Source organism: Podarcis filfolensis, assembly GCF_964270895.1.
Source record: "Podarcis filfolensis genome assembly, chromosome: 6".
Lineage (NCBI taxonomy): Eukaryota > Metazoa > Chordata > Lepidosauria > Squamata > Lacertidae > Podarcis > Podarcis filfolensis.
Window position 1 is genome coordinate 96,574,627 of NC_139609.1, and position 14,149 is coordinate 96,588,775.

Sequence of the window (14,149 nt, forward strand, 5' to 3'; positions counted from 1 at the left end):
GACCACCTCTCCACTCCGAGGGAGGAAGCAATGAACCAGTGAAGCCCCTGGAAAAAGATGGGATGACTCACAGCCGGCCTCAGACTGACTGTGCCCCACTTGAAAGTTCCTCTCATCTCTGTCAATGACACAATCAAGGACATCTAAAAGGAAGGGACCACTCTTCTGAACGAGGCAGGGAAAGTGCCAGCAGAAGTTCCTTGGGGAGGACCAATCACGAAAGGTTAAGAGAGAGTCCGTAGTGGAGCAGTGGTTAGAGTGTCATACTAGTCAGACAAGCAGGATTCCAGCAGAACTGGCAGTGCGGTGGGGACCAGACACTTGAGTTTGCGTAAACTTATAATCTCTCAATTGGGACGCGGGTGGCGCTATGGATTAAACCACAGAGCCTAGGACTTGCTGATCAGAAGGTCCGCAGTTCGAATCCCCGCGACGGGGTGAGCTCCTGTTGTTCAGTCCCTGCTCCTGCCAACCTAGCAGTTCAAAAGCACGTCAAAGTGCAAGTAGATAAATAGGTACCGCTCCAGCGGGAAGGTAAAAGGCGTTTCTGTGCGCTGCTCTGGTTCGCCAGAAGCGGATTAGTCATGCTGGCCACATGACTCGGAAGCTGTATGCCGGCTCCCTCGGCCAATAAAGCGAGATGAGCGCCGCAACCCCAGAGTTGGTCACGACTGGACCTAATGGTTAGGGGTCCCTTTACCTTTACTATAATCTCTCAACATTTAGGACCTGGGAGACCAGGGTTCAGATCCCCACTCAGCCATGAAGCTCACGGGGTGACCTTGGGCCAGTGCAGTTGACTGGCTTCCTGCGGAGCATCCGGAAGCTTCCACATTAATGCCTTGCGCCACGCTCCCAGGCGGTCTGCTAAAGCTCCCAGCCCTTCCCTGATAACTTGCAACTTCATTGTTTCTCATCTGGGCCTTTTACTGATGAGGGTGAGTCAGCTTCCTCGTATGGGGTTACTGTGTTATTGGTGGTTTAAATATTTCAGCAGATGCATTGGGAAGTCATGAATAGGAAATGAGGGTCCTTATTCAAAACCAGCTCGGTGCTGCCACAGTTCAATGGCGGCTGCAGGTCCAGAGGCCAAAGGAAATGCAACGCACCCCCCCCCCGCTAAAACCCCTTGCAGCATTGCAGGAGATGTTGGGTGGGTAGAGGCTGCAGCTGTCAGATTGCATGCAACCAGGGGATGATGGGAGTTGTAGTCCAAAGCATCTGGAGGGCACCAGGTTGGGGAACACTGCTTCTCCTCTGCAAAACAGCCATGGGAAGGTGCTTCTGGAAAACAGTGGATCTATTCCTACATGCTCCAAGATTAAGCCAGGATGTGGAAAACATAGGCAGTGGCTCAGCCTTGCTGCAGATGAAGCCCTGAACATATCACTGAAGACAAACCATTATCTCTCCATTGCTGCCTTTCATGTGGGACCTACCTCACAGGGCTGTTGCATGGATTGTTGAGATATTGTACATAAATCACTTTGCAAATGGAACCATATATGTTCTAAGGATTATTATAGAATTGTAGAGTTGGGAGGGACTTTGATCTAGTCCAACCAGATCTCGTCCAACCCCCTGCAATTCAGGAATTTCATCTAAAGCACCCATGACAGATAACCATCCAACCTTTGCTTAAAAACCTCCAAGGAATGAGAGTCCACAACCTCCTGAGGGAGACCGTTCCACAGTCAAACAGTTCTTGCCATCAGAAAGTTTTTCCATATGTTTAGTCGGAATCTTCTTTCTTGTAACTTGAAGCCATTGGTTCGAGTTCTGCCCTCCAGAGAAGGAGAAAACAAGCTTGCCCCATCTCCCATGTGTCAGCCCTTGAGATATTTGAAGAGGGCTATAATATCCCCTCTCAGACTCCTCTTATCCAGGCTAAATATGCCAAGCTTCTTCAACCGTTCCTTTTAAGGCTTGGTTTTGTTGTAGACAAAAATCTTCCCTTGTTCCCTTATGGAACCTTATGGAGCCCATACAGAGTCAATACCTAGGTTCCTTATTGGTAGGAGAAAATAACAGAGGCCAACCAGAGAATATTGAGAAGCAAAGCAGCTAGTAAGCCTGATCTTTATTGATCTGTTGCAACAGGGTGCTCCCCTCACATGCAGGAAAGGAGGAGGAACCTAAAACCCAGGTGTGTCTGCCCTTATATAGACATTTTAAATTGCCCTCCCTGCAGTTCAAGACCACCCCCATAAACATCATACATATATCACAGAAGGGGTGTAGCTCAAGACCACCCCCCCAGACACATCATACCTACATCACAGAAAGGGCGGTCTACAGCAGAAATCTGAGTGTGTTGTTTATCTCGTCTGACAGGTTACCTGTTAATGCTCACTTGATTGGATACCCTGGGGAGCCTGGCCAGTCTTTTGTAATGATAAATACATAGTTCCTGAGCCAGGTCACAAGCTCACCCTATTCATACACAGACATACCCTTAAGACAGGATTTGTGAAGGAAAAGACAATGGGGAGGCTTTTCCATTTTCCTTTGACCTTGCAGAGAAAACATTTGGTCAGTTGAGGAATAAAAAATGGTTTCAGGTTGGTCTTCCTGTGCTGATCTATGTACGTGCTTGGTTGGTACACTTATGAACATTTATTATATATCTAAGACTTTAAAATTCTTATCACAGTTTCCAGCCCCTTGATCATCTTGGTCACCCTCCTTTGTACACCTTCCAGCTTGTCAACATCCTTCTTAAATTGTGGTGCCCAAAATTGGACACGGTATTCCAGATGTGGTCTGACACTGCACGCACACCTAATACACACTGCCTAATACACAACAACTCATGAAAATTGGAGACTGCTTGTGGTTGTGGAGGAAGAAGTGGCACTCTTCTCATGCTTAGTGGCGCTCTTACCTTTATATTATCAGGTAACCCTTCTTAGCAAGCCCTGCAACCACCTAGCAAGCAAGCAAGGAATACCCACCTCTCTAGCTGGTTTGAGAAGGAAATTGCTTGCCAAATGATGGATGTGGAGCATGATGAATGCTAGAGAGGCCTCAGAGGTTGAAGGTTGTCAACTCCATTCCTTTAACAAGTTTTATCCAGCCTCCAGGAATCCTCAGAAAACAGCCATAACTCAGTGGCAGAGCATCTTCTTTGCATCTGAAGGTCCCAGGTTCAGAGAGACCTCTGCCTGAAACCAATGGCTTAACTCATAGGCGGCTCCCTATAATACCTGGGACCAGGCGATCTTAGTCAAAGGACTTCTTGCCCTTGTCTCTACCAGGATGAATCACAGACTTACAGGGAGGGTTTTTGCATCCTGCAGAGTGCTTGCCATGGACTTCCACTGCTATCAGACTCATCTTCTTCAATCTTTCTCTGCTTCGAAACTTCTGCCTCTCCATAGGTTTCCAAGGAACTCCGCTGAGCTGACTGGGCAAATGTATTTGAAGGGTGAACTTGAAAGCACCCATTAATCAGTGGCTGTGCCTTCTTGCCAAGACCCACTGAGATAATTGAGTATTAATTGGTGGCAAGGCTTTGCCCAGGAAGCTTCTCACTGAAAGCCTGGGGCCTTCAGCACACAAGATGCAGTTTCCACCGCTGAGCTGAGAGACCTCCACTTTGGGCAGCAAAGCGACTTGTGTCAGCTCTGCTTACCATTCCTTCTCATACCCTACGTCTGCTTTGTTCTTTAAATGGATTGTGTGGCAGGTTAATCATGGGGGAAGCTCTTACACAGAGAGAGCTGCCTTCTCATCCCTTCAGGCCTTGGAGTCAGTGTGGGAAAAAACACCCACCACTCTGTAAGATGCCACGGTCGCTTCTAGAATGAGCTGTTTACCGAATATTCCAGCTGATTTGTTTGCAGAAGTTTGCAAGGAGGTGATAGAGGTGGCTGTTTATTGGATGTTTGTTCTGACTTGTTAGTGGGGAGGAGAATAATAATAATAATAATAATAATAATAATAATAATAAATTTTATTTATATCCCGCCCTCCCCAGCCGAAGCCGGGCTCAAAGTGGCTAACAACAATAAAATAGTACAACATTCTAAAATCATTTCATTATAAAATTAATTCAACTCAAATTGATGGCAACCATTAGGCTAAAGTTCTGTGAAGATTGCCAAGGCCTGGTGGAACAGCTCTGTCTTGCAGGCCCTGCGGAAAGATGTCAAATCCCGCAGGGCCCTAGTCTCTTGTGAAAGAGCGTTCCACCAGATTGGGGCCATGGCCAAAACAGCCCTGGCTCTGGTTGAGGCCAGCCTAATGTCTCTGTGGCCTGGGACCTTCAGGATGTTTTTATTTGAAGACCGTAAGGTCCTCCGTGGGACATACCAGGAGAGGCGGTCCCGTAGGTACGAGGGTCCTAGGCCGTATAGGGCTTTGCAGGTGTTGTGCCAAGCAATTGTCAACCCACACTTCCCAATCCGTTTCCCCCCTCACTTTCCTTCTTGCAAGACGTCTGATTTTTCTTTCCTTACTTTGTATCTTTATATACTGCTTAATATTAAGGCAATCGCTGAGCAGTTTACAAAATAACAAATATCGCACAGAGAGAGAGAGAGGCAGCATATAAAACAATAAAACAATAAAATCCACCCACCTGCACAACAAAGCAAAAATACAGCAGCACAATTTTGAAGTGGGTTCATTTCCCCTGAGTGCCAACACCACTTTAACTGCCCGATCTGAATGTGCTGGTATGCAACTGAATCTCACCTGCGAAACCGTGACAGTCTGAAAGTGGCCAAGCGCAGCCTTCGCCAACTTGCATGTTTCAGGCTGCCATTCCCATCAGCCCCAAAGCCGGCATGCTTGGCTGGTGAAGGCTGTCCTAGAGCATTCGCAACCGTAGGAACCTGCTTTCTGCCCACTTGGGAAGAAAGGGAACAGAATTGCCACACTTTGTACAGAAAGAGCAGCCAAGACACACAAGCCTGCCTTACACTGAGTTAAACCGGGGTTTCATATCCCCTGGCAGTGTCTACTCCGACTAGCGGCAGTTCCCAAAGGGCCTCTATTATTATTATTATTATTATTATTATTATTATTATTATTATTATTAAACTTATTAAATTTGTAGGTCACAGTGCAGTTCACAGCATAAAAACACAAAACGAGGACACAAAAGACATGACAAAAAACGAACCTGTAACCTTCTCCAACAAACATATTTTATTATTATTATTAGTACAGTGGTACCTCAGGTAAAGTACTTAATTCGTTCCGGAGGTCCGTTCTTAACCTGAAACTGTTCTTAACCTGAAGCACCACTTTAGCTAATGGGGCCTCCTGCTGCTGCCGCGCCGCCGGAGCACGATTTCTGTTCTCATCCTGAAGCAAAGTTCTTAACCTGAAGTGCTATTTCTGGGTTAGCGGTGTCTGTAACCTGAAGCGTATGTAACCTGAAGCGTATGTAACCTGAGGTACCACTGCAATAGTAATAATAATAATAATTAAAAAAAATATTTATATCCCGCCCTCCCCAGCCAAAGCTGGGCTCAGAGCGGCTAACAACAGTAAAATAATACAGCATTATAAAATCAATTCATTATAAAATCAGTTCATTATTATTATTATTATTATTATTATTATTATTATTATTATTATTTCCCAAGCCTCTCTGCTGCTCCCTGAAATTCTTGAACTAAAATGACTGCAGATGAAATCTGGGTCCTTCTAGATAATGTACAAAGCATGTGCTCCAAAGCAAAAGTCTTCTGCAAAAGTCCTCTGCACACCTCCTCCTGTGACATTCCATGTGCTCTTTTAGCACATAGGTGTTCAGAATCAGGGGTGGGGAATCTTTGTATAGCTGCAGCTCATCTCTTCTCCCTTTTCTTATGGCGGCAGCTAGCTCTTTCTTCTCCCAGAAGTCTCTTTGCTCCCTGATCCTCTCCCAGCTCCTGGCACCAGCTCCCAAGCTTGGCACTGCTGCCCAGGCTGAACATTGGCCAAGAGAGCAACTCATCATGAGTCAGACAAGCACGCCTGCCTGCGAGCGCCTGATCTGACCGTTTCTGACAAAGTGCACCACCGGCGTCAGTGAAGCATTTCCATGAAAGGAAAACAACAAACAGGCAGGCAGGCAAACCCCAAAGTGCTAAATATAGACTTTGAAGCTGGCTCTTGACCTGTCTGTCCCCTCACCTATGACTCCCACTGTGGACTGAGCAAATCAGAGAACTGTAGAGTTGGAAGGGACCCCCCAGGGTCATCTAGTCCAACCCCTGCAATGCAGGAATCTCGGCAAAAGTATCCCTGACAGATGGCCTTCCAACCTCTGCTCAAAAACCTCCAAGGAAGGTAGCCCACAGCCTCCCAAGGGAGGCGGTTCCACTGTCGAACGGCTCTTACTGTCAGAAAGTTTTCCCTGGTGTTTAGTTGGAATCTCCTGTCTCGTAACTTGAAGTCTTGGGTTCGAGTCCTACCTTCCGTGGGGTCTAGGAGGAACAGAGGGGCCGTGTGCCACGGGCAGCAAGTGCAGGGGGCAACAAGCAAAAGAGCTTTGGAGGTGGAAGAACTGTGTGAGAAGGAGAGAGAACCAAGAGAGGCAAAGAAGCCAAAGAGGTATAGGACAGAGAGGGTTCTCTCCCTCCCTCCCTCCCTCCCTCCCTCCCCCCCCCTCTCTCTCTCTCTGTGTGTGTGTGTGTGTGTGTGTGTGTGTGTGTGTGTGTGTGTGCCTGCATGCCTGCAATTCACACATTGATCACCAGTAAGCATTCATAATACAGTGGTACTTCGGGTTAAGAACTTAATTCGTTCCAGAGGTCTGTTCTTAACCTGAAACTGTTCTTAACCTGAAGCACCACTTTAGCTAATGGGGCCTCCTGCTGCCACCGCGCTGCCAGAGCACGATTTCTGTTCTCATCCTGAAGCAAAGTTCTTAACCCGAGGTACTATTTCTGGGTTAGCGGAGTCTGTAACCTGAAGCGTATGTAACCTGAAGCATATGTAATCCGAGGTACCACTGTATTTCTGGGTTAGCGCAGTCTGTAACCTGAACCGTCTGTAACCTGAAGCGTCTGTAACCCGAGGTACCACTGTACTGGATTGCAGCTCTCAAGTTCTTCATCATTTCTTAGTTCAAACTGTTCCACTCCCCTTTTCTGAGGTTTCAGTGCCAGCGCTGGTCAATAAGCAACCAATCACATGAAATATGGAAGGAACATTTCGGACTGAAGCCCTGGGGCAGATCACACAGTAGGGGACCAGCAGAAGTTAAAAAGCAGATTGCACGATGGGTATTTAACTACGTTTATTAGGCATATGGGGGTGAGGTTATTATTGTGATCACATTATTTATTTTGTGTTTTTATGCTGTAAGCAGTCCTGTTATCTTTGGCTGAAGGGCAGTATATAAATGTCATACAACCAGTGGCGTAGCGTGGGGGGTGCAGGGGGGGCGGACCGCACCGGGCGCAACATCTGGGGTTAGGGCAAATCAATGGGTTAGGGGGCGCAAATCCACGGGTTAGGGGGCGCAAATCCACGGGTTAGGGGGCGTAAATTACTTGCCTTGCCCCGGGTGCTGACAACCCACGCTACGCCACTGCATACAACAACTATAACAGCCGTACCATTTAATATGTGCTTAGGTCTCTGAGCCACGAGAGATTTCAGGGGTTCCTGCAGATACCTTTTGAATGAAGTCACGGAAGACTTAAAGCATTCTGTGATATATTTATTTATACATATCCATTGGTTGCACATAGGTGGAAATTCGCAGCATTAATGGCACATCAGATTTCTAAGAGGGCCCTTGGGTAGCAGTGTACACAACCTAACATCACAATCCATAGCTATCCAGTCATTTATTTATTTTAGAAAAAGCTGGCTTTTGGTGTGCTTCCCAAAAAAGTAGCATTGATCCAAACTGAGGGAAAGAATGACCTAGCTGCGTTTTAAACCTCAGCGCAGATCCACCCCAAAAGTCCTGGGAATTGTAGTTCCCACCTCACAGGACTATAATTCCCAACCTCCTTAACAAGCTACAGCTGCTGGGATTCTCTGGGAAAGTTATGCCCTTTAAATGTGCGTTGGGTGTGCCTTAAATGTCTGGGGTGGGTCTGCTGCCATTCTGCACATTGCACAGAAGGTCAGCTCCCTTCGCCAAAGGCCCTGGCCAGGGACTGACCACAGGTGGCTCCAGTCTTCAGTCTTCTCTGGCCTCATCTCAGCTGAATGTAAACAGGGTCTGGCTGGGAATTATTGCCTTGGTTGCTGCCAGGACAGGGATGGGAGCATCTGCCCCTTGTTTATCACTGTATAAGCTGTCAAACAAACAGTGAACAATATACAGAGCAGCTGGAAGCGTGGGAGGAAGGCTAAACTAAGTAGATAAGTATTTAGGAATTTGGGAGAGAAGTCAGCAGAGGCTGGATGTGGAGGAGGGAGGGAGAACGTACACTTAAGAGAATATCAGTGAGGTGGAAAAGCATTATTTGGAACATGTGTTCCTTGGGTTGAGTCTGGGACAAGAAGAAATAGAACTTTTAGTGTCATTGGCCTGCTCCTGTGGAACTCTCTGTCACTAGAGAAACAGCTCTGGACTGCAATACCCCCAAGGACCACCTCTCTCCATATGAACCTACCTGGACCATCATCTGAGGCCTTTTTTCATGTGCCTCCTCCACGTGAGGTCCAGAGGGAGCAACACGAGAGTGGGCCTTTTCTGCAGTGGCTCCTCATTTGTGCAATGCACCCCCCATGGAGGGTCACCTGTCACCTTCATTATACACTTTTGGCGCCAGGTAAAAATGTTCTTCTTCTGCCAGGCCTTTGGCTGATAAACACCCAATACACTTTCAAATGTGGCATGGGTGGGGGGTTATTAGTTTATTTTTTTCTTCCTGTTTTCATTACGTATTTTGTGTTCTTACCTGTGCATCTCCTCCCCGCTCTCCTCGCTGCCAGACCACCACCCCTTTTGGTAGCCCCAGATAGACCTGACCTGGCCCAGAGTGACCAGGGGCTGCCTCAGCTTGACCCAGCCACATCCCAGGCTGACCTGAATTCATCCAGATGGATTCTGGTACACAACTGTGATGGGATGATGAGCTGCTTGTGCGCGAAATTCTTAGTCCCTCAGAGTTTGGCTAAGTCCACAAACCTCTGTCTGTAACGGAGCTCCTTAAGCAAGGCTCCGTCAGTCGCTGGTAGCATCCGACAGTGGGCGTTTACGGAATTTCCTCCAGCATAAAAGCTCCTTAACGGAAACGCGCCTTCTGGACTCTCGGCGCGACAGTTTCCGGCGAGGAGTGGGTGTCCCTATAGGAGGTCCTGAAACCTCCCCACTGTTTTCGCTGGAAGTGTCTCTGAGCCATCCCTCCGACTCACTTTCCCTTGGAGCTCCTTCTCTCCCCCTGCTGGTTCCCTCCTCAGCTGATAAGTCTCTCCCAACCTCTATGAGCCCTTTCACCTCCTGTTCTTCCGATGGCAGTTCCCTGACAACAACGCTACTGCAAACCTTGAGGTTTCCCTCTCATCTGCTGCCCCCCACTTTATGCTCTGGGGTGCCGATTTGGCTTCACAAACATCAGCACTCACAGCATGAACATCAGATATAGAGTGGATGCTGCAAGCTAGCAGGTTGAGCAGCTGGGGCAACCTAGTCAGATGGGCAGGGTAAAGGTAAAGGACCCCTGACAGTTAAGTCCAGTTGCGGACGACTCTGGGGTTGCAGCGTTCATCGCGCATTACTGGCCGAGGGAGCCGACTTTTGTCTGCAGACAGTTTTTCTGGGTCATGTGGCCAGCATGACTAAGCTGCTTCTGGTGAAACCAGAGGAGCACACGGTAATGCCGTTTACCTTCCCACTGGAGCGGTACCTATTTATCTACTTGCACTTTGACATGCTTTCAAACTGCTAGGTTGGCAGGAGCAGGGGCTGAGCAATGGGAGCTCACCCCGTCGTGGGGATTCGAACCACGACCTTCTGATCAGCAAGTCCTAGGCTCTGTGGTTTAACCCAAAGCGCCACCCGCATCCCTTTTCCAATAGATACCTGCATGTAAAAAAGCAGAAACGTGAAAGCTGCCAACTTCTCGAACTGCTAGAAGAAGACGAAGACAAAGACGAAGACGAAGAAGAAGAAGAAGAAGAAGAAGAAGAGGAGGAGGAGGAGGAGGAGGAGGAGGAGGAGGAGGAGGAGTAGTTTGGATTTGATATCCTGCTTGATCACGACCCGAAGGAGTCTCAAAGCGGCTAACATTCTCCTTTCCCTTCCTCCCCCACAACAAACACTCTGTGAGGTGAGTGGGGCTGAGAGACTTCAGAGAAGTGTGACGGGCCCAAGGTCACCCAGCAGCTGCATGTGGAGGAGCGAGGAAGCGAACCTGGTTCACCAGATTACGAGACTACCGCTCTTAACCACTACACCACACTGGTAGGAGCTGGGACCGAACAACAGGAGCTCACCCCATCGCCGGGATTTGAACCGCTGAACTTCCAATCGGCAAGCCCTAGGCTCAGTGGTTTAGACCACAGCGTACAAGTAATTAATTATTATTATTAGGAAGATAGAAGTCTGTGGGGTGGGGGTGTGGAATGGAGATGTCTTCTCCAGCCTACTCTCTTTGTACCCATAACAGATCTTGGCAGGCAGGAATGAGCAGGGGGATGGTGTGTTGTTGTTTTTTGCAGCATGGAATAAAAGCATGATCACCAGCAAATGCCTGCACATTGGACGTAAGTGTTCATCGAGGGACCATAACTCCATGGCAGAGCACATGCTCTGAATACAGAAGCACAGTCCCTGGTATCTCTAGTTAGAAGGAGCAGGTGGTGTGCATAGCCACCACCAGTGACAGCAGACAATAGTGGCCTGGTTGGACCAATAGTCTTGACCCGATGTGAAGCACCTGCAATGCCCAGTGGGAAACTCAAGCCATCCTACTTCCCCACCCATCACTTCAAGGGTTTTAACCATGCTCAGCTCTGCATTACTCTGTAAAAAGGTAAAGGTAAAGGTACCCCTGCCCGTACGGGCCAGTCTTGACAGACTCTAGGGTTGTGCGCTCATCTCACTCTAGAGGCCGGGAGCCAGCGCTGTCCGCAGACACTTCCGGGTCACGTGGCCAGCGTGACGAAGCTGCTCTGGCGAACCGGCACCAGAGCAGCACACGGAAACGCCGTTTACCTTCCCGCTATAAAGCGGTACCTATTTATCTACTTGCACTTAAGGGTGCTTTCGAACTGCTAGGTGGGCAGGAGCTGGGACCGAACGATGGGAGCTCACCCCGCCGCGGGGATTCGAACCACCGACCATGCGATCGGCAAGTCCTAGGCGCTGAGGTTTTACCCACAGCGCCACCCGCGTCCCTCCCGCATTACTCTGTAGTCTCATGTAATAATATAAGAAAATGCAAAAAGGCTGCTGGATCAGGCCAGCGGCTCATCTCATCCACCAGATGCCTGTGCAAAGCCCGCAAGCAGGATCTGAGCTCAAGAGCAGCTCTTCCCTCCTGTGGTTTCCAACAACAGGTATTCAGAAGCGTCGCTGCTTCCAGTTGTGGAGGCAGGGCAGGGGCCATCATGGCTAGAAGCCATCAGGAGCCCTCCCAAGCATGAATTTGTCTAATTTTAAGCCATCTCGGTCGGTGGCTGCTTTTGCCTCTTGTGGGAATGAGTTCCTTAGTTTAGCCGTATGTCCACTTTTCAAAATATACAGAAATGAGGGTGAGGTTGAAAAACACGCCCTCCCTGCTCCGTTGACTTGCTCTGCTGTAAGTGCAACACAAAGGCTAGCTAGGGGGGAAGGGTCCTTGATAAGCGATGCCCCATGGCTGTCAGGGGCTAGTTAACCACGATGGGCACAGTCCATGCTCTTGCGCAACACCTGTTCCTTAACCCTATGGGGCTTGAAGGGCTATAGCATGCAGAACCCTGAAGGCATCTCCAGGTACAAGCTGAGACAGACTACAGGAAGCCTCTGCCAGTCTGTGTAGACAGTACTGAGGCAGATGGACCGACGATCTGACTCGCTATTAGGCAGCTTCCGACGTTCCTTGTGTAGGAGAACCCCACCCCATCAGGAATGGTGTCATGAGAATTGCGCAGGGCCCTAGAACACCTGGTTAACCTAGAAGAGCGTCCTTTCCTTGGCCTTAGCAATGTGCTGATCCAGGCCAAATATTTGTGAGCATTCACAACACCTGCGGCGCCATTCATGCGCTGCAGCTGTGACACAATCTCCAAACCGTGAGTTGCTGGTGCCATTCCACAGCCCGCTCTCCCATCCTGCTGAAGAAGACACGACATCCTGCAGATCCAGTTTTTGCTTGAGAGCGAGAATGACAGACAGTTAATCAAATGCCCAATCTCATTCAAGCTGCTTCCCTTTAGCCCTTATCTCTCCTGTTCGGAGGCTTCAAGGCTTGCCCTTTTGCTAGGTTTTCTTCCTCTGGTTAGCAGAGAAAAAGCTTCTTTTTTTCTCCCTGCTTACGCTTAATTTCTTTTACATCCTGCAGGAAACTTGTAGAACCTATTGCCTATTGCATCCTTTCAGTTTCGGCTCAGGGGATCTGGGCAGCCTCTGGAGAGGACTAAAGATTACTGGGAAATTATTTTCCCATCATTTCTGCAAACCCCCTGGAGAATCCCCTTTGAAACCTTCACTTCACGGTCCCTGAGAAGCAGGAGTGACATGACGAGGGAGGCCCCTTTTGGGTTAGGGGGTTATACAGGCCTGCAATGATGACAAAGAAGAAAACAAAGGCAGAGGAGGAAAGTAAAAGAAGGCAATATTCTGTTCTCCTTTTATTTGATTTCTTGCTCTGCACTTTCCTAAGGCTCCGAGTGGGTTACAAAATGGCAGCATAACAAAGGCTGAAAATGCATCTTGTGTGTGTTTTAAAACACATCATCTTTATTAAGACACTGGGAGGACTGATCATCTGTCTCCTTGGTGTGCCAGAATTATTAAGGCTGCAATCCCATGCACACTTAACCTGGGAGTAAATTCTATTGAATACAATGGGATTTATTTCTGTACAGAGAACACCCTGTAAGGGGCATATGTACGAGTTTGAAATCTGGCATTTGGTGGGCACATAAGGCAAGGCAGTCTAATTGCTAGTATTATTTTTCCCCAAAGGACATTTATGTATCTGTCGCTTGAAAAAGAAGGGGCATGGAATGTTCCCACAAATGTTTAAAGACCTTTCACACTGGCTAGGCAGCTGAAACACTGGGGGATTGGGAGGGACAGGATTCAAGCGTAAGAACCTAAGAGGAGCTCTGTGGGATCCAGTCAATGGCCCATCTAGACTAGTATCCTGATCTCACAGTGACCAACTAGATGTCTCTTTTGGGAAACCCACAAGCAGGACTGGAGCACCAGAGCATTCTCCCCTCCTGCGGTTGGGCACTCAGTAGCCTTAGAGCACAGCCATCACGAACTGTTGCCAACGATAGCCCTATCATCCCTGGATGGGTCCAATTCTCTTTTAAGGCAACATGGAGGCAGGGTGGAAGTGGCTTGAGAAGATCGGTAGTCACCAATCAACAAAAATACCTGACAGTAGCCAGGACAGGGAGGTCTCCTCAGAAAAAGTCATCGTGCAAGTCACAGGAACCCTAGACTGGAGGAAGTCCAATCTCCCAACGCCAAGCATTCTCTGTAACATTGGCAAGAACCTACCTATCTACCTACCCTCCCTGTATGTTGCAGCGCAATCATTGGGGTTGGCGGTGATGACTCCAGACACCCTGCTGGCTCCCCAGTTTAAATGGCTAAATCCCCAGTAACCTTCTTACCTCCGAGGAAAAACTGGTGTGATTTGCACAGCACCGAGCACATGTGTGGCCAGGGCTACAGCAATCTGAACTGAACGGTCAAGGCAGCGGCAGGAGCCCCACCCAGGAGACTCTTAGCCTTTGTCAAGCCCCCCACCCTCCACACCTGCACGGGGAGATAGACCCCCCCCCAAAATGATAGAAGAGTCTCCGAACCGGCATGAGGTGGGAGGGGCAGCCAGCAGCATCCTTCCAACATCATGCATGCTCTAGATTGGGGCGGTGGGGGGAGAGCCGTGGCCCGTTGCCTCCCACCTTTGAAGAGGGGAGCAGGGAGGCGTGGCAGGCCGGTGGTGGGGAAGAGGAGGGAGAGCAGGGGCCGGTCTGGGACCCCTGCAAGGCGGCGAGGGAGAGGGTGGAGAGGGCGCCGCCC